This window comes from Lissotriton vulgaris, chromosome 1_1 (assembly GCF_964263255.1).
Source record: "Lissotriton vulgaris chromosome 1_1, aLisVul1.2, whole genome shotgun sequence".
Lineage (NCBI taxonomy): Eukaryota > Metazoa > Chordata > Amphibia > Caudata > Salamandridae > Lissotriton > Lissotriton vulgaris.
In genome coordinates this window covers 200,583,869-200,601,368 of record NC_141685.1, presented here as the reverse complement: position 1 = coordinate 200,601,368, position 17,500 = coordinate 200,583,869, and the positions used below count along the sequence as shown (strand labels likewise).

The 17,500-nt window shown below is 49.3% G+C and overlaps 29 non-coding genes across 29 annotated transcripts; 19 read left to right on the top strand and 10 right to left on the bottom strand.

Moving 5' to 3' along the window:
- The first annotated feature begins 831 nt into the window (after window positions 1–831).
- Window positions 832–905, top strand: TRNAN-GUU (transfer RNA asparagine (anticodon GUU)). The gene has a single exon. It is a non-coding gene; the product is annotated as a tRNA-Asn (tRNA).
- A 235-nt stretch (window positions 906–1,140) lies between these two features.
- On the top strand, window positions 1,141–1,213 carry TRNAW-CCA (transfer RNA tryptophan (anticodon CCA)). The gene has a single exon. It is a non-coding gene; the product is annotated as a tRNA-Trp (tRNA).
- A 71-nt stretch (window positions 1,214–1,284) lies between these two features.
- On the bottom strand, window positions 1,285–1,355 carry TRNAG-GCC (transfer RNA glycine (anticodon GCC)). The gene has a single exon. It is a non-coding gene; the product is annotated as a tRNA-Gly (tRNA).
- A 1,161-nt stretch (window positions 1,356–2,516) lies between these two features.
- TRNAN-GUU (transfer RNA asparagine (anticodon GUU)) lies at window positions 2,517–2,590 on the top strand. Its single transcript has one exon. It is a non-coding gene; the product is annotated as a tRNA-Asn (tRNA).
- Window positions 2,591–2,826: 236 nt separating this feature from the next.
- Window positions 2,827–2,898, top strand: TRNAW-CCA (transfer RNA tryptophan (anticodon CCA)). Its single transcript has one exon. It is a non-coding gene; the product is annotated as a tRNA-Trp (tRNA).
- A 71-nt stretch (window positions 2,899–2,969) lies between these two features.
- On the bottom strand, window positions 2,970–3,040 carry TRNAG-GCC (transfer RNA glycine (anticodon GCC)). Its single transcript has one exon. It is a non-coding gene; the product is annotated as a tRNA-Gly (tRNA).
- A 1,145-nt stretch (window positions 3,041–4,185) lies between these two features.
- Window positions 4,186–4,259, top strand: TRNAN-GUU (transfer RNA asparagine (anticodon GUU)). The gene has a single exon. It is a non-coding gene; the product is annotated as a tRNA-Asn (tRNA).
- Window positions 4,260–4,495: 236 nt separating this feature from the next.
- On the top strand, window positions 4,496–4,567 carry TRNAW-CCA (transfer RNA tryptophan (anticodon CCA)). The gene has a single exon. It is a non-coding gene; the product is annotated as a tRNA-Trp (tRNA).
- A 71-nt stretch (window positions 4,568–4,638) lies between these two features.
- TRNAG-GCC (transfer RNA glycine (anticodon GCC)) lies at window positions 4,639–4,709 on the bottom strand. The gene has a single exon. It is a non-coding gene; the product is annotated as a tRNA-Gly (tRNA).
- Window positions 4,710–5,870: 1,161 nt separating this feature from the next.
- TRNAN-GUU (transfer RNA asparagine (anticodon GUU)) lies at window positions 5,871–5,944 on the top strand. Its single transcript has one exon. It is a non-coding gene; the product is annotated as a tRNA-Asn (tRNA).
- A 236-nt stretch (window positions 5,945–6,180) lies between these two features.
- TRNAW-CCA (transfer RNA tryptophan (anticodon CCA)) lies at window positions 6,181–6,252 on the top strand. The gene has a single exon. It is a non-coding gene; the product is annotated as a tRNA-Trp (tRNA).
- A 71-nt stretch (window positions 6,253–6,323) lies between these two features.
- On the bottom strand, window positions 6,324–6,394 carry TRNAG-GCC (transfer RNA glycine (anticodon GCC)). Its single transcript has one exon. It is a non-coding gene; the product is annotated as a tRNA-Gly (tRNA).
- Window positions 6,395–7,555: 1,161 nt separating this feature from the next.
- TRNAN-GUU (transfer RNA asparagine (anticodon GUU)) lies at window positions 7,556–7,629 on the top strand. The gene has a single exon. It is a non-coding gene; the product is annotated as a tRNA-Asn (tRNA).
- A 236-nt stretch (window positions 7,630–7,865) lies between these two features.
- On the top strand, window positions 7,866–7,937 carry TRNAW-CCA (transfer RNA tryptophan (anticodon CCA)). Its single transcript has one exon. It is a non-coding gene; the product is annotated as a tRNA-Trp (tRNA).
- Window positions 7,938–8,008: 71 nt separating this feature from the next.
- On the bottom strand, window positions 8,009–8,079 carry TRNAG-GCC (transfer RNA glycine (anticodon GCC)). The gene has a single exon. It is a non-coding gene; the product is annotated as a tRNA-Gly (tRNA).
- Window positions 8,080–9,240: 1,161 nt separating this feature from the next.
- Window positions 9,241–9,314, top strand: TRNAN-GUU (transfer RNA asparagine (anticodon GUU)). The gene has a single exon. It is a non-coding gene; the product is annotated as a tRNA-Asn (tRNA).
- A 379-nt stretch (window positions 9,315–9,693) lies between these two features.
- Window positions 9,694–9,764, bottom strand: TRNAG-GCC (transfer RNA glycine (anticodon GCC)). The gene has a single exon. It is a non-coding gene; the product is annotated as a tRNA-Gly (tRNA).
- Window positions 9,765–10,925: 1,161 nt separating this feature from the next.
- On the top strand, window positions 10,926–10,999 carry TRNAN-GUU (transfer RNA asparagine (anticodon GUU)). Its single transcript has one exon. It is a non-coding gene; the product is annotated as a tRNA-Asn (tRNA).
- Window positions 11,000–11,235: 236 nt separating this feature from the next.
- Window positions 11,236–11,307, top strand: TRNAW-CCA (transfer RNA tryptophan (anticodon CCA)). Its single transcript has one exon. It is a non-coding gene; the product is annotated as a tRNA-Trp (tRNA).
- Window positions 11,308–11,378: 71 nt separating this feature from the next.
- On the bottom strand, window positions 11,379–11,449 carry TRNAG-GCC (transfer RNA glycine (anticodon GCC)). Its single transcript has one exon. It is a non-coding gene; the product is annotated as a tRNA-Gly (tRNA).
- Window positions 11,450–12,610: 1,161 nt separating this feature from the next.
- On the top strand, window positions 12,611–12,684 carry TRNAN-GUU (transfer RNA asparagine (anticodon GUU)). Its single transcript has one exon. It is a non-coding gene; the product is annotated as a tRNA-Asn (tRNA).
- Window positions 12,685–12,920: 236 nt separating this feature from the next.
- On the top strand, window positions 12,921–12,992 carry TRNAW-CCA (transfer RNA tryptophan (anticodon CCA)). The gene has a single exon. It is a non-coding gene; the product is annotated as a tRNA-Trp (tRNA).
- A 71-nt stretch (window positions 12,993–13,063) lies between these two features.
- On the bottom strand, window positions 13,064–13,134 carry TRNAG-GCC (transfer RNA glycine (anticodon GCC)). Its single transcript has one exon. It is a non-coding gene; the product is annotated as a tRNA-Gly (tRNA).
- Window positions 13,135–14,295: 1,161 nt separating this feature from the next.
- Window positions 14,296–14,369, top strand: TRNAN-GUU (transfer RNA asparagine (anticodon GUU)). Its single transcript has one exon. It is a non-coding gene; the product is annotated as a tRNA-Asn (tRNA).
- A 236-nt stretch (window positions 14,370–14,605) lies between these two features.
- On the top strand, window positions 14,606–14,677 carry TRNAW-CCA (transfer RNA tryptophan (anticodon CCA)). Its single transcript has one exon. It is a non-coding gene; the product is annotated as a tRNA-Trp (tRNA).
- Window positions 14,678–14,748: 71 nt separating this feature from the next.
- TRNAG-GCC (transfer RNA glycine (anticodon GCC)) lies at window positions 14,749–14,819 on the bottom strand. Its single transcript has one exon. It is a non-coding gene; the product is annotated as a tRNA-Gly (tRNA).
- A 1,161-nt stretch (window positions 14,820–15,980) lies between these two features.
- On the top strand, window positions 15,981–16,054 carry TRNAN-GUU (transfer RNA asparagine (anticodon GUU)). Its single transcript has one exon. It is a non-coding gene; the product is annotated as a tRNA-Asn (tRNA).
- A 236-nt stretch (window positions 16,055–16,290) lies between these two features.
- On the top strand, window positions 16,291–16,362 carry TRNAW-CCA (transfer RNA tryptophan (anticodon CCA)). Its single transcript has one exon. It is a non-coding gene; the product is annotated as a tRNA-Trp (tRNA).
- Window positions 16,363–16,433: 71 nt separating this feature from the next.
- On the bottom strand, window positions 16,434–16,504 carry TRNAG-GCC (transfer RNA glycine (anticodon GCC)). Its single transcript has one exon. It is a non-coding gene; the product is annotated as a tRNA-Gly (tRNA).
- Between the last annotated feature and the right edge of the window lie 996 nt (window positions 16,505–17,500).

Genomic DNA, 17,500 nt, shown 5'->3' with positions numbered 1-17,500 from the left:
ACTGGCTTTGCCAGATTCTGTGTCCTCCCCAAAATGCTGGGGTGAAACGGGCAGAGTTCTGCGCCCTGCGCCCCTTTACGCGTCCCTAACGCCATCCCAACGCGCCCTGGTCGGGCACAGCCCTGGTCGGGCTTAGATCACTGGAGCCTCTGGAGATCAAGAACTCCGGAAGCCTAGGGTCAGGCCTATTGCAGAGGCATCTTGTGCCTGGCCATTCCGGGATTGTTGTGTTTCAGGGCCTAGCCATCAATACTCCTGGGATTTCTTTCCAGGAGAACCCTCATGTCCCTGTCCTCCCACAAGCCCGAGCTTTTATGTAAAATAAAGTGTGCTCTGTGGGCCTTCCCCTATGTGCTCTCTGCCTAATCTCTTTCTCCCAAGCTGAGCTCTGCAGGTAAATGTATCTATCTGACTGAGGGGCTAGGGAGGGCCTTTCCCAGCAGTCTTACAAGCCAAGAGTTCAGAGAAAGCACCTGCTCTGGGAAGGAGACTCTGCTCACAGAGAAGACAAGTCCAACATAACACAGTGAAGATGGGATGGGCAAGACACACGCCTCACGGGCTGGTAGCACGCAAACAGAGGAGCAGGGAGCTACGCTAAGCAGGCAAAGAGAAAAGTCATGTATGAGTCTCATGCACTGTGACCGGTAGTAATACTGGCTCTAACACCATTAGACAGTAGTCTACACATCATAAATTACAACAGTAACAAGACACTAAGCAAATGACAAATGCTGTATGGCATAAAGACGCCTTATATAATACAAGCTCCAGGCAGGCGCACACATGTCAAGACATATATTGAGTCTCAGGAAATGTATACAGTCAATAGTCTCTGTGGCGCAATCGGTTAGCGCGTTCGGCTGTTAACCGAAAGGTTGGTGGTTCAAGCCCACCCAGGGACGTAGCCTTTTGTCTGCATGAAACACAGATACGTACCTTTGCTCTTTCCTGCGTGCGATCCTTTCCCTGAATAGTTCAATCCTCAGCGTTCTCACTGCACCTGCAGTCAATTTCAATAATTAGGATAGAAAACAAAAGGCCAAGCCCTGTAATACAACCGTAGGCATATAAGCAGAGGAAAATAAGTCAAAAGGCCCACAGCATTTGTTCATCTGGCATCGAAGGCTGCAAGTGTAAGGACCTCGTGGCGCAACGGTAGCGCGTCTGACTCCAGATCAGAAGGTTGCGTGTTCAAATCACGTCGGGGCCACTGCTTACCATTTTATTCCCCACTGAGTTCATATATATCATTTCGAAAACAAAGTCAAAAGAAAGCAACCTTGCATTGGCCGGGAATAGAACCCGGGCCTCCCGCGTGGCAGGCGAGAATTCTACCACTGAACCACCAATGCTTCACATGGTGTGTTCACAGCAAGAGCTCTGTCCAAGACAGTGGTCAGGTTCACACACTTAAATTGTACACATATGAACAAAGTGTGCGCAGCAGACATGATAACGCCAACGTTTCACATGATGATGGCAAGAATCAGATGCAGGAGACTATAAGTAATAATGTCTTTGCATTTGCTGAGGTCACTGGCTTGGTACTAGAGTTGTGGTTATCAGGGCATGATGGCAGGCTGCTCCTGACAGAAGTGGCTCACAGAATGCACCCGCCAGATCACCAGCACTATTGTGTTTCAGATCATGTCACTGAACTCTCCTCCTGGAAAATCCTTCCCACTGGCTTTGCCAGATTCTGTGTCCTCCCCAAAATGCTGGGGTGAAACGGGCAGAGTTCTGCGCCCTGCGCCCCTTTACGCGTCCCTAACGCCATCCCAACGCGCCCTGGTCGGGCACAGCCCTGGTCGGGCTTAGATCACTGGAGCCTCTGGAGATCAAGAACTCCGGAAGCCTAGGGTCAGGCCTATTGCAGAGGCATCTTGTGCCTGGCCATTCCGGGATTGTTGTGTTTCAGGGCCTAGCCATCAATACTCCTGGGATTTCTTTCCATGAGAACCCTCATGTCCCTGTCCTCCCACAAGCCCGAGCTTTTATGTAAAATAAAGTGTGCTCTGTGGGCCTTCCCCTATGTGCTCTCTGCCTAATCTCTTTCTCCCAAGCTGAGCTCTGCAGGTAAATGTATCTATCTGACTGAGGGGCTAGGGAGGGCCTTTCCCAGCAGTCTTACAAGCCAAGAGTTCAGAGAAAGCACCTGCTCTGGGAAGGAGACTCTGCTCACAGAGAAGACAAGTCCAACATAACACAGTGAAGATGGGATGGGCAAGACACACGCCTCACGGGCTGGTAGCACGCAAACAGAGGAGCAGGGAGCTACGCTAAGCAGGCAAAGAGAAAAGTCATGTATGAGTCTCATGCACTGTGACCGGTAGTAATACTGGCTCTAACACCATTAGACAGTAGTCTACACATCATAAATTACAACAGTAACAAGACACTAAGCAAATGACAAATGCTGTATGGCATAAAGACGCCTTATATAATACAAGCTCCAGGCAGGCACACACATGTCAAGACATATATTGAGTCTCAGGAAATGTATACAGTCAATAGTCTCTGTGGCACAATCGGTTAGCGCGTTCGGCTGTTAACCGAAAGGTTGGTGGTTCAAGCCCACCCAGGGACGTAGCCTTTTGTCTGCATGAAACACAGATACGTACCTTTGCTCTTTCCTGCGTGCGATCCTTTCCCTGAATAGTTCAATCCTCAGCGTTCTCACTGCACCTGCAGTCAATTTCAATAATTAGGATAGAAAACAAAAGGCCAAGCCCTGTAATACAACCGTAGGCATATAAGCAGAGGAAAATAAGTCAAAAGGCCCACAGCATTTGTTCATCTGGCATCGAAGGCTGCAAGTGTAAGGACCTTGTGGCGCAACGGTAGCGCGTCTGACTCCAGATCAGAAGGTTGCGTGTTCAAATCACGTCGGGGTCACTGCTTACCATTTTATTCCCCACTGAGTTCATATATATCATTTCGAAAACAAAGTCAAAAGAAAGCAACCTTGCATTGGCCGGGAATCGAACCCGGGCCTCCCGCGTGGCAGGCGAGAATTCTACCACTGAACCACCAATGCTTCACATGGTGTGTTCACAGCAAGAGCTCTGTCCAAGACAGTGGTCAGGTTCACACACTTAAATTGTACACATATGAACAAAGTGTGCGCAGCAGACATGATAACGCCAACGTTTCACATGATGATGGCAAGAATCAGATGCAGGAGACTATAAGTAATAATGTCTTTGCATTTGCTGAGGTCACTGGCTTGGTACTAGAGTTGTGGTTATCAGGGCATGATGGCAGGCTGCTCCTGACAGAAGTGGCTCACAGAATGCACCCGCCAGATCACCAGCACTATTGTGTTTCAGATCATGTCACTGAACTCTCCTCCTGGAAAATCCTTCCCACTGGCTTTGCCAGATTCTGTGTCCTCCCCAAAATGCTGGGGTGAAACGGGCAGAGTTCTGCGCCCTGCGCCCCTTTACGCGTCCCTAATGCCATCCCAATGCGCCCTGGTCGGGCTTAGATCACTGGAGCCTCTGGAGATCAAGAACTCCGGAAGCCTAGGGTCAGGCCTATTGCAGAGGCATCTTGTGCCTGGCCATTCCGGGATTGTTGTGTTTCAGGGCCTAGCCATCAATACTCCTGGGATTTCTTTCCAGGAGAACCCTCATGTCCCTGTCCTCCCACAAGCCCGAGCTTTTATGTAAAATAAAGTGTGCTCTGTGGGCCTTCCCCTATGTGCTCTCTGCCTAATCTCTTTCTCCCAAGCTGAGCTCTGCAGGTAAATGTATCTATCTGACTGAGGGGCTAGGGAGGGCCTTTCCCAGCAGTCTTACAAGCCAAGAGTTCAGAGAAAGCACCTGCTCTGGGAAGGAGACTCTGCTCACAGAGAAGACAAGTCCAACATAACACAGTGAAGATGGGATGGGCAAGACACACGCCTCACGGGCTGGTAGCACGCAAACAGAGGAGCAGGGAGCTACGCTAAGCAGGCAAAGAGAAAAGTCATGTATGAGTCTCATGCACTGTGACCGGTAGTAATACTGGCTCTAACACCATTAGACAGTAGTCTACACATCATAAATTACAACAGTAACAAGACACTAAGCAAATGACAAATGCTGTATGGCATAAAGACGCCTTATATAATACAAGCTCCAGGCAGGCGCACACATGTCAAGACATATATTGAGTCTCAGGAAATGTATACAGTCAATAGTCTCTGTGGCGCAATCGGTTAGCGCGTTCGGCTGTTAACCGAAAGGTTGGTGGTTCAAGCCCACCCAGGGACGTAGCCTTTTGTCTGCATGAAACACAGATACGTACCTTTGCTCTTTCCTGCGTGCGATCCTTTCCCTGAATAGTTCAATCCTCAGCGTTCTCACTGCACCTGCAGTCAATTTCAATAATTAGGATAGAAAACAAAAGGCCAAGCCCTGTAATACAACCGTAGGCATATAAGCAGAGGAAAATAAGTCAAAAGGCCCACAGCATTTGTTCATCTGGCATCGAAGGCTGCAAGTGTAAGGACCTCGTGGCGCAACGGTAGCGCGTCTGACTCCAGATCAGAAGGTTGCGTGTTCAAATCACGTCGGGGTCACTGCTTACCATTTTATTCCCCACTGAGTTCATATATATCATTTCGAAAACAAAGTCAAAAGAAAGCAACCTTGCATTGGCCGGGAATCGAACCCGGGCCTCCCGCGTGGCAGGCGAGAATTCTACCACTGAACCACCAATGCTTCACATGGTGTGTTCACAGCAAGAGCTCTGTCCAAGACAGTGGTCAGGTTCACACACTTAAATTGTACACATATGAACAAAGTGTGCGCAGCAGACATGATAACGCCAACGTTTCACATGATGATGGCAAGAATCAGATGCAGGAGACTATAAGTAATAATGTCTTTGCATTTGCTGAGGTCACTGGCTTGGTACTAGAGTTGTGGTTATCAGGGCATGATGGCAGGCTGCTCCTGACAGAAGTGGCTCACAGAATGCACCCGCCAGATCACCAGCACTATTGTGTTTCAGATCATGTCACTGAACTCTCCTCCTGGAAAATCCTTCCCACTGGCTTTGCCAGATTCTGTGTCCTCCCCAAAATGCTGGGGTGAAACGGGCAGAGTTCTGCGCCCTGCGCCCCTTTACGCGTCCCTAACGCCATCCCAACGTGCCCTGGTCGGGCACAGCCCTGGTCGGGCTTAGATCACTGGAGCCTCTGGAGATCAAGAACTCCGGAAGCCTAGGGTCAGGCCTATTGCAGAGGCATCTTGTGCCTGGCCATTCCGGGATTGTTGTGTTTCAGGGCCTAGCCATCAATACTCCTGGGATTTCTTTCCATGAGAACCCTCATGCCCCTGTCCTCCCACAAGCCCGAGCTTTTATGTAAAATAAAGTGTGCTCTGTGGGCCTTCCCCTATGTGCTCTCTGCCTAATCTCTTTCTCCCAAGCTGAGCTCTGCAGGTAAATGTATCTATCTGACTGAGGGGCTAGGGAGGGCCTTTCCCAGCAGTCTTACAAGCCAAGAGTTCAGAGAAAGCACCTGCTCTGGGAAGGAGACTCTGCTCACAGAGAAGACAAGTCCAACATAACACAGTGAAGATGGGATGGGCAAGACACACGCCTCACGGGCTGGTAGCACGCAAACAGAGGAGCAGGGAGCTACGCTAAGCAGGCAAAGAGAAAAGTCATGTATGAGTCTCATGCACTGTGACCGGTAGTAATACTGGCTCTAACACCATTAGACAGTAGTCTACACATCATAAATTACAACAGTAACAAGACACTAAGCAAATGACAAATGCTGTATGGCATAAAGACGCCTTATATAATACAAGCTCCAGGCAGGCGCACACATGTCAAGACATATATTGAGTCTCAGGAAATGTATACAGTCAATAGTCTCTGTGGCGCAATCGGTTAGCGCGTTCGGCTGTTAACCGAAAGGTTGGTGGTTCAAGCCCACCCAGGGACGTAGCCTTTTGTCTGCATGAAACACAGATACGTACCTTTGCTCTTTCCTGCGTGCGATCCTTTCCCTGAATAGTTCAATCCTCAGCGTTCTCACTGCACCTGCAGTCAATTTCAATAATTAGGATAGAAAACAAAAGGCCAAGCCCTGTAATACAACCGTAGGCATATAAGCAGAGGAAAATAAGTCAAAAGGCCCACAGCATTTGTTCATCTGGCATCGAAGGCTGCAAGTGTAAGGACCTCGTGGCGCAACGGTAGCGCGTCTGACTCCAGATCAGAAGGTTGCGTGTTCAAATCACGTCGGGGTCACTGCTTACCATTTTATTCCCCACTGAGTTCATAGATATCATTTCGAAAACAAAGTCAAAAGAAAGCAACCTTGCATTGGCCGGGAATCGAACCCGGGCCTCCCGCATGGCAGGCGAGAATTCTACCACTGAACCACCAATGCTTCACATGGTGTGTTCACAGCAAGAGCTCTGTCCAAGACAGTGGTCAGGTTCACACACTTAAATTGTACACATATGAACAAAGTGTGCGCAGCAGACATGATAACGCCAACGTTTCACATGATGATGGCAAGAATCAGATGCAGGAGACTATAAGTAATAATGTCTTTGCATTTGCTGAGGTCACTGGCTTGGTACTAGAGTTGTGGTTATCAGGGCATGATGGCAGGCTGCTCCTGACAGAAGTGGCTCACAGAATGCACCCGCCAGATCACCAGCACTATTGTGTTTCAGATCATGTCACTGAACTCTCCTCCTGGAAAATCCTTCCCACTGGCTTTGCCAGATTCTGTGTCCTCCCCAAAATGCTGGGGTGAAACGGGCAGAGTTCTGCGCCCTGCGCCCCTTTACGCGTCCCTAATGCCATCCCAACGCGCCCTGGTCGGGCACAGCCCTGGTCGGGCTTAGATCACTGGAGCCTCTGGAGATCAAGAACTCCGGAAGCCTAGGGTCAGGCCTATTGCAGAGGCATCTTGTGCCTGGCCATTCCGGGATTGTTGTGTTTCAGGGCCTAGCCATCAATACTCCTGGGATTTCTTTCCATGAGAACCCTCATGTCCCTGTCCTCCCACAAGCCCGAGCTTTTATGTAAAATAAAGTGTGCTCTGTGGGCCTTCCCCTATGTGCTCTCTGCCTAATCTCTTTCTCCCAAGCTGAGCTCTGCAGGTAAATGTATCTATCTGACTGAGGGGCTAGGGAGGGCCTTTCCCAGCAGTTTTACAAGCCAAGAGTTCAGAGAAAGCACCTGCTCTGGGAAGGAGACTCTGCTCACAGAGAAGACAAGTCCAACATAACACAGTGAAGATGGGATGGGCAAGACACACGCCTCACGGGCTGGTAGCACGCAAACAGAGGAGCAGGGAGCTACGCTAAGCAGGCAAAGAGAAAAGTCATGTATGAGTCTCATGCACTGTGACCGGTAGTAATACTGGCTCTAACACCATTAGACAGTAGTCTACACATCATAAATTACAACAGTAACAAGACACTAAGCAAATGACAAATGCTGTATGGCATAAAGACGCCTTATATAATACAAGCTCCAGGCAGGCGCACACATGTCAAGACATATATTGAGTCTCAGGAAATGTATACAGTCAATAGTCTCTGTGGCGCAATCGGTTAGCGTGTTCGGCTGTTAACCGAAAGGTTGGTGGTTCAAGCCCACCCAGGGACGTAGCCTTTTGTCTGCATGAAACACAGATACGTACCTTTGCTCTTTCCTGCGTGCGATCCTTTCCCTGAATAGTTCAATCCTCAGCGTTCTCACTGCACCTGCAGTCAATTTCAATAATTAGGATAGAAAACAAAAGGCCAAGCCCTGTAATACAACCGTAGGCATATAAGCAGAGGAAAATAAGTCAAAAGGCCCACAGCATTTGTTCATCTGGCATCGAAGGCTGCAAGTGTAAGGACCTCGTGGCGCAACGGTAGCGCGTCTGACTCCAGATCAGAAGGTTGCGTGTTCAAATCACGTCGGGGTCACTGCTTACCATTTTATTCCCCACTGAGTTCATATATATCATTTCGAAAACAAAGTCAAAAGAAAGCAACCTTGCATTGGCCGGGAATCAAACCCGGGCCTCCCGCGTGGCAGGCGAGAATTCTACCACTGAACCACCAATGCTTCACATGGTGTGTTCACAGCAAGAGCTCTGTCCAAGACAGTGGTCAGGTTCACACACTTAAATTGTACACATATGAACAAAGTGTGCGCAGCAGACATGATAACGCCAACGTTTCACATGATGATGGCAAGAATCAGATGCAGGAGACTATAAGTAATAATGTCTTTGCATTTGCTGAGGTCACTGGCTTGGTACTAGAGTTGTGGTTATCAGGGCATGATGGCAGGCTGCTCCTGACAGAAGTGGCTCACAGAATGCACCCGCCAGATCACCAGCACTATTGTGTTTCAGATCATGTCACTGAACTCTCCTCCTGGAAAATCCTTCCCACTGGCTTTGCCAGATTCTGTGTCCTCCCCAAAATGCTGGGGTGAAACGGGCAGAGTTCTGCGCCCTGCGCCCCTTTACGCGTCCCTAACGCCATCCCAACGCGCCCTGGTCGGGCACAGCCCTGGTCGGGCTTAGATCACTGGAGCCTCTGGAGATCAAGAACTCCGGAAGCCTAGGGTCAGGCCTATTGCAGAGGCATCTTGTGCCTGGCCATTCCGGGATTGTTGTGTTTCAGGGCCTAGCCATCAATACTCCTGGGATTTCTTTCCATGAGAACCCTCATGCCCCTGTCCTCCCACAAGCCCGAGCTTTTATGTAAAATAAAGTGTGCTCTGTGGGCCTTCCCCTATGTGCTCTCTGCCTAATCTCTTTCTCCCAAGCTGAGCTCTGCAGGTAAATGTATCTATCTGACTGAGGGGCTAGGGAGGGCCTTTCCCAGCAGTCTTACAAGCCAAGAGTTCAGAGAAAGCACCTGCTCTGGGAAGGAGACTCTGCTCACAGAGAAGACAAGTCCAACATAACACAGTGAAGATGGGATGGGCAAGACACACGCCTCACGGGCTGGTAGCACGCAAACAGAGGAGCAGGGAGCTACGCTAAGCAGGCAAAGAGAAAAGTCATGTATGAGTCTCATGCACTGTGACCGGTAGTAATACTGGCTCTAACACCATTAGACAGTAGTCTACACATCATAAATTACAACAGTAACAAGACACTAAGCAAATGACAAATGCTGTATGGCATAAAGACGCCTTATATAATACAAGCTCCAGGCAGGCGCACACATGTCAAGACATATATTGAGTCTCAGGAAATGTATACAGTCAATAGTCTCTGTGGCGCAATCGGTTAGCGCGTTCGGCTGTTAACCGAAAGGTTGGTGGTTCAAGCCCACCCAGGGACGTAGCCTTTTGTCTGCATGAAACACAGATACGTACCTTTGCTCTTTCCTGCGTGCGATCCTTTCCCTGAATAGTTCAATCCTCAGCGTTCTCACTGCACCTGCAGTCAATTTCAATAATTAGGATAGAAAACAAAAGGCCAAGCCCTGTAATACAACCGTAGGCATATAAGCAGAGGAAAATAAGTCAAAAGGCCCACAGCATTTGTTCATCTGGCATCGAAGGCTGCAAGTGTAAGGACCTCGTGGCGCAACGGTAGCGCGTCTGACTCTAGATCAGAAAGTTGCGTGTTCAAATCACGTCGGGGTCACTGCTTACCATTTTATTCCCCACTGAGTTCATAGATATCATTTCGAAAACAAAGTCAAAAGAAAGCAACCTTGCATTGGCCGGGAATCGAACCCGGGCCTCCCGCATGGCAGGCGAGAATTCTACCACTGAACCACCAATGCTTCACATGGTGTGTTCACAGCAAGAGCTCTGTCCAAGACAGTGGTCAGGTTCACACACTTAAATTGTACACATATGAACAAAGTGTGCGCAGCAGACATGATAACGCCAACGTTTCACATGATGATGGCAAGAATCAGATGCAGGAGACTATAAGTAATAATGTCTTTGCATTTGCTGAGGTCACTGGCTTGGTACTAGAGTTGTGGTTATCAGGGCATGATGGCAGGCTGCTCCTGACAGAAGTGGCTCACAGAATGCACCCGCCAGATCACCAGCACTATTGTGTTTCAGATCATGTCACTGAACTCTCCTCCTGGAAAATCCTTCCCACTGGCTTTGCCAGATTCTGTGTCCTCCCCAAAATGCTGGGGTGAAACGGGCAGAGTTCTGCTCCCTGCGCCCCTTTACGCGTCCCTAATGCCATCCCAAGGCGCCCTGGTCGGGCACAGCCCTGGTCGGGCTTAGATCACTGGAGCCTCTGGAGATCAAGAACTCCGGAAGCCTAGGGTCAGGCCTATTGCAGAGGCATCTTGTGCCTGGCCATTCCGGGATTGTTGTGTTTCAGGGCCTAGCCATCAATACTCCTGGGATTTCTTTCCATGAGAACCCTCATGTCCCTGTCCTCCCACAAGCCCGAGCTTTTATGTAAAATAAAGTGTGCTCTGTGGGCCTTCCCCTATGTGCTCTCTGCCTAATCTCTTTCTCCCAAGCTGAGCTCTGCAGGTAAATGTATCTATCTGACTGAGGGGCTAGGGAGGGCCTTTCCCAGCAGTCTTACAAGCCAAGAGTTCAGAGAAAGCACCTGCTCTGGGAAGGAGACTCTGCTCACAGAGAAGACAAGTCCAACATAACACAGTGAAGATGGGATGGGCAAGACACACGCCTCACGGGCTGGTAGCACGCAAACAGAGGAGCAGGGAGCTACGCTAAGCAGGCAAGGAGAAAAGTCATGTATGAGTCTCATGCACTGTGACCGGTAGTAATACTGGCTCTAACACCATTAGACAGTAGTCTACACATCATAAATTACAACAGTAACAAGACACTAAGCAAATGACAAATGCTGTATGGCATAAAGACGCCTTATATAATACAAGCTCCAGGCAGGCGCACACATGTCAAGACATATATTGAGTCTCAGGAAATGTATACAGTCAATAGTCTCTGTGGCGCAATCGGTTAGCGCGTTCGGCTGTTAACCGAAAGGTTGGTGGTTCAAGCCCACCCAGGGACGTAGCCTTTTGTCTGCATGAAACACAGATACGTACCTTTGCTCTTTCCTGCGTGCGATCCTTTCCCTGAATAGTTCAATCCTCAGCGTTCTCACTGCACCTGCAGTCAATTTCAATAATTAGGATAGAAAACAAAAGGCCAAGCCCTGTAATACAACCGTAGGCATATAAGCAGAGGAAAATAAGTCAAAAGGCCCACAGCATTTGTTCATCTGGCATCGAAGGCTGCAAGTGTAAGGACCTCGTGGCGCAACGGTAGCGCGTCTGACTCCAGATCAGAAGGTTGCGTGTTCAAATCACGTCGGGGTCACTGCTTACCATTTTATTCCCCACTGAGTTCATATATATCATTTCGAAAACAAAGTCAAAAGAAAGCAACCTTGCATTGGCCGGGAATCGAACTCGGGCCTCCCGCGTGGCAGGCGAGAATTCTACCACTGAACCACCAATGCTTCACATGGTGTGTTCACAGCAAGAGCTCTGTCCAAGACAGTGGTCAGGTTCACACACTTAAATTGTACACATATGAACAAAGTGTGCGCAGCAGACATGATAACGCCAACGTTTCACATGATGATGGCAAGAATCAGATGCAGGAGACTATAAGTAATAATGTCTTTGCATTTGCTGAGGTCACTGGCTTGGTACTAGAGTTGTGGTTATCAGGGCATGATGGCAGGCTGCTCCTGACAGAAGTGGCTCACAGAATGCACCCGCCAGATGACCAGCACTATTGTGTTTCAGATCATGTCACTGAACTCTCCTCCTGGAAAATCCTTCCCACTGGCTTTGCCAGATTCTGTGTCCTCCCCAAAATGCTGGGGTGAAACGGGCAGAGTTCTGCGCCCTGCGCCCCTTTACGCGTCCCTAACGCCATCCCAACGCGCCCTGGTCGGGCACAGCCCTGGTCGGGCTTAGATCACTGGAGCCTCTGGAGATCAAGAACTCCGGAAGCCTAGGGTCAGGCCTATTGCAGAGGCATCTTGTGCCTGGCCATTCCGGGATTGTTGTGTTTCAGGGCCTAGCCATCAATACTCCTGGGATTTCTTTCCATGAGAACCCTCATGTCCCTGTCCTCCCACAAGCCCGAGCTTTTATGTAAAATAAAGTGTGCTCTGTGGGCCTTCCCCTATGTGCTCTCTGCCTAATCGCTTTCTCCCAAGCTGAGCTCTGCAGGTAAATGTATCTATCTGACTGAGGGGCTAGGGAGGGCCTTTCCCAGCAGTCTTACAAGCCAAGAGTTCAGAGAAAGCACCTGCTCTGGGAAGGAGACTCTGCTCACAGAGAAGACAAGTCCAACATAACACAGTGAAGATGGGATGGGCAAGACACACGCCTCACGGGCTGGTAGCACGCAAACAGAGGAGCAGGGAGCTACGCTAAGCAGACAAAGAGAAAAGTCATGTATGAGTCTCATGCACTGTGACCGGTAGTAATACTGGCTCTAACACCATTAGACAGTAGTCTACACATCATAAATTACAACAGTAACAAGACACTAAGCAAATGACAAATGCTGTATGGCATAAAGACGCCTTATATAATACAAGCTCCAGGCAGGCGCACACATGTCAAGACATATATTGAGTCTCAGGAAATGTATACAGTCAATAGTCTCTGTGGCGCAATCGGTTAGCGCGTTCGGCTGTTAACCGAAAGGTTGGTGGTTCAAGCCCACCCAGGGACGTAGCCTTTTGTCTGCATGAAACACAGATACGTACCTTTGCTCTTTCCTGCGTGCGATCCTTTCCCTGAATAGTTCAATCCTCAGCGTTCTCACTGCACCTGCAGTCAATTTCAATAATTAGGATAGAAAACAAAAGGCCAAGCCCTGTAATACAACCGTAGGCATATAAGCAGAGGAAAATAAGTCAAAAGGCCCACAGCATTTGTTCATCTGGCATCGAAGGCTGCAAGTGTAAGGACCTCGTGGCGCAACGGTAGCGCGTCTGACTCCAGATCAGAAGGTTGCGTGTTCAAATCACGTCGGGGTCACTGCTTACCATTTTATTCCCCACTGAGTTCATATATATCATTTCGAAAACAAAGTCAAAAGAAAGCAACCTTGCATTGGCCGGGAATCGAACCCGGGCATCCCGCGTGGCAGGTGAGAATTCTACCACTGAACCACCAATGCTTCACATGGTGTGTTCACAGCAAGAGCTCTGTCCAAGACAGTGGTCAGGTTCACGCACTTAAATTGTACACATATGAACAAAGTGTGCGCAGCAGACATGATAACGCCAACGTTTCACATGATGATGGCAAGAATCAGATGCAGGAGACTATAAGTAATAATGTCTTTGCATTTGCTGAGGTCACTGGCTTGGTACTAGAGTTGTGGTTATCAGGGCATGATGGCAGGCTGCTCCTGACAGAAGTGGCTCACAGAATGCACCCGCCAGATCACCAGCACTATTGTGTTTCAGATCATGTCACTGAACTCTCCTCCTGGAAAATCCTTCCCACTGGCTTTGCCAGATTCTGTGTCCTCCCCAAAATGCTGGGGTGAAACGGGCAGAGTTCTGCGCCCTGCGCCCCTTTACGCGTCCCTAATGCCATCCCAACGCGCCCTGGTCGGGCACAGCCCTGGTCGGGCTTAGATCACTGGAGCCTCTGGAGATCAAGAACTCCGGAAGCCTAGGGTCAGGCCTATTGCAGAGGCATCTTGTGCCTGGCCATTCCGGGATTGTTGTGTTTCAGGGCCTAGCCATCAATACTCCTGGGATTTCTTTCCATGAGAACCCTCATGTCCCTGTCCTCCCACAAGCCCGAGCTTTTATGTAAAATAAAGTGTGCTCTGTGGGCCTTCCCCTATGTGCTCTCTGCCTAATCTCTTTCTCCCAAGCTGAGCTCTGCAGGTAAATGTATCTATCTGACTGAGGGGCTAGGGAGGGCCTTTCCCAGCAGTCTTACAAGCCAAGAGTTCAGAGAAAGCACCTGCTCTGGGAAGGAGACTCTGCTCACAGAGAAGACAAGTCCAACATAACACAGTGAAGATGGGATGGGCAAGACACACGCCTCACGGGCTGGTAGCACGCAAACAGAGGAGCAGGGAGCTACGCTAAGCAGGCAAAGAGAAAAGTCATGTATGAGTCTCATGCACTGTGACCGGTAGTAATACTGGCTCTAACACCATTAGACAGTAGTCTACACATCATAAATTACAACAGTAACAAGACACTAAGCAAATGACAAATGCTGTATGGCATAAAGACGCCTTATATAATACAAGCTCCAGGCAGGCGCACACATGTCAAGACATATATTGAGTCTCAGGAAATGTATACAGTCAATAGTCTCTGTGGCGCAATCGGTTAGCGCGTTCGGCTGTTAACCGAAAGGTTGGTGGTTCAAGCCCACCCAGGGACGTAGCCTTTTGTCTGCATGAAACACAGATACGTACCTTTGCTCTTTCCTGCGTGCGATCCTTTCCCTGAATAGTTCAATCCTCAGCGTTCTCACTGCACCTGCAGTCAATTTCAATAATTAGGATAGAAAACAAAAGGCCAAGCCCTGTAATACAACCGTAGGCATATAAGCAGAGGAAAATAAGTCAAAAGGCCCACAGCATTTGTTCATCTGGCATCGAAGGCTGCAAGTGTAAGGACCTCGTGGCGCAACGGTTGCGCGTCTGACTCCAGATCAGAAGGTTGCGTGTTCAAATCACGTCGGGGTCACTGCTTACCATTTTATTCCCCACTGAGTTCATATATATCATTTCGAAAACAAAGTCAAAAGAAAGCAACCTTGCATTGGCCGGGAATCGAACTCGGGCCTCCCGCGTGGCAGGCGAGAATTCTACCACTGAACCACCAATGCTTCACATGGTGTGTTCACAGCAAGAGCTCTGTCCAAGACAGTGGTCAGGTTCACACACTTAAATTGTACACATATGAACAAAGTGTGCGCAGCAGACATGATAACGCCAACGTTTCACATGATGATGGCAAGAATCAGATGCAGGAGACTATAAGTAATAATGTCTTTGCATTTGCTGAGGTCACTGGCTTGGTACTAGAGTTGTGGTTATCAGGGCATGATGGCAGGCTGCTCCTGACAGAAGTGGCTCACAGAATGCACCCGCCAGATGACCAGCACTATTGTGTTTCAGATCATGTCACTGAACTCTCCTCCTGGAAAATCCTTCCCACTGGCTTTGCCAGATTCTGTGTCCTCCCCAAAATGCTGGGGTGAAACGGGCAGAGTTCTGCGCCCTGCGCCCCTTTACGCGTCCCTAACGCCATCCCAACGCGCCCTGGTCGGGCACAGCCCTGGTCGGGCTTAGATCACTGGAGCCTCTGGAGATCAAGAACTCCGGAAGCCTAGGGTCAGGCCTATTGCAGAGGCATCTTGTGCCTGGCCATTCCGGGATTGTTGTGTTTCAGGGCCTAGCCATCAATACTCCTGGGATTTCTTTCCATGAGAACCCTCATGTCCCTGTCCTCCCACAAGCCCGAGCTTTTATGTAAAATAAAGTGTGCTCTGTGGGCCTTCCCCTATGTGCTCTCTGCCTAATCTCTTTCTCCCAAGCTGAGCTCTGCAGGTAAATGTATCTATCTGACTGAGGGGCTAGGGAGGGCCTTTCCCAGCAGTCTTACAAGCCAAGAGTTCAGAGAAAGCACCTGCTCTGGGAAGGAGACTCTGCTCACAGAGAAGACAAGTCCAACATAACACAGTGAAGATGGGATGGGCAAGACACACGCCTCACGGGCTGGTAGCACGCAAACAGAGGAGCAGGGAGCTACGCTAAGCAGGCAAAGAGAAAAGTCATGTATGAGTCTCATGCACTGTGACCGGTAGTAATACTGGCTCTAACACCATTAGACAGTAGTCTACACATCATAAATTACAACAGTAACAAGACACTAAGCAAATGACAAATGCTGTATGGCATAAAGACGCCTTATATAATACAAGCTCCAGGCAGGCGCACACATGTCAAGACATATATTGAGTCTCAGGAAATGTATACAGTCAATAGTCTCTGTGGCGCAATCGGTTAGCGTGTTCGGCTGTTAACCGAAAGGTTGGTGGTTCAAGCCCACCCAGGGACGTAGCCTTTTGTCTGCATGAAACACAGATACGTACCTTTGCTCTTTCCTGCGTGCGATCCTTTCCCTGAATAGTTCAATCCTCAGCGTTCTCACTGCACCTGCAGTCAATTTCAATAATTAGGATAGAAAACAAAAGGCCAAGCCCTGTAATACAACCGTAGGCATATAAGCAGAGGAAAATAAGTCAAAAGGCCCACAGCATTTGTTCATCTGGCATCGAAGGCTGCAAGTGTAAGGACCTCGTGGCGCAACGGTAGCGCGTCTGACTCCAGATCAGAAGGTTGCGTGTTCAAATCACGTCAGGGTCACTGCTTACCATTTTATTCCCCACTGAGTTCATATATATCATTTCGAAAACAAAGTCAAAAGAAAGCAACCTTGCATTGGCCGGGAATCGAACCCGGGCATCCCGCGTGGCAGGTGAGAATTCTACCACTGAACCACCAATGCTTCACATGGTGTGTTCACAGAAAGAGCTCTGTCCAAGACAGTGGTCAGGTTCACACACTTAAATTGTACACATATGAACAAAGTGTGCGCAGCAGACATGATAACGCCAACGTTTCACATGATGATGGCAAGAATCAGATGCAGGAGACTATAAGTAATAATGTCTTTGCATTTGCTGAGGTCACTGGCTTGGTACTAGAGTTGTGGTTATCAGGGCATGATGGCAGGCTGCTCCTGACAGAAGTGGCTCACAGAATGCACCCGCCAGATCACCAGCACTATTGTGTTTCAGATCATGTCACTGAACTCTCCTCCTGGAAAATCCTTCCCACTGGCTTTGCCAGATTCTGTGTCCTCCCCAAAATGCTGGGGTGAAACGGGCAGAGTTCTGCGCCCTGCGCCCCTTTACGCGTCCCTAATGCCATCCCAACGCGCCCTGGTCGGGCTTAGATCACTGGAGCCTCTGGAGATCAAGAACTCCGGAAGCCTAGGGTCAGGCCTATTGCAGAGGCATCTTGTGCCTGGCCATTCCGGGATTGTTGTGTTTCAGGGCCTAGCCATCAATACTCCTGGGATTTCTTTCCAGGAGAACCCTCATGTCCCTGTCCTCCCACAAGCCCGAGCTTTTATGTAAAATAAAGTGTGCTCTGTGGGCCTTCCCCTATGTGCTCTCTGCCTAATCTCTTTCTCCCAAGCTGAGCTCTGCAGGTAAATGTATCTATCTGACTGAGGGGCTAGGGAGGGCCTTTCCCAGCAGTCTTACAAGCCAAGAGTTCAGAGAAAGCACCTGCTCTGGGAAGGAGACTCTGCTCACAGAGAAGACAAGTCCAACATAACACAGTGAAGATGGGATGGGCAAGACACACGCCTCACGGGCTGGTAGCACGCAAACAGAGGAGCAGGGAGCTACGCTAAGCAGGCAAAGAGAAAAGTCATGTATGAGTCTCATGCACTGTGACCGGTAGTAATACTGGCTCTAACACCATTAGACAGTAG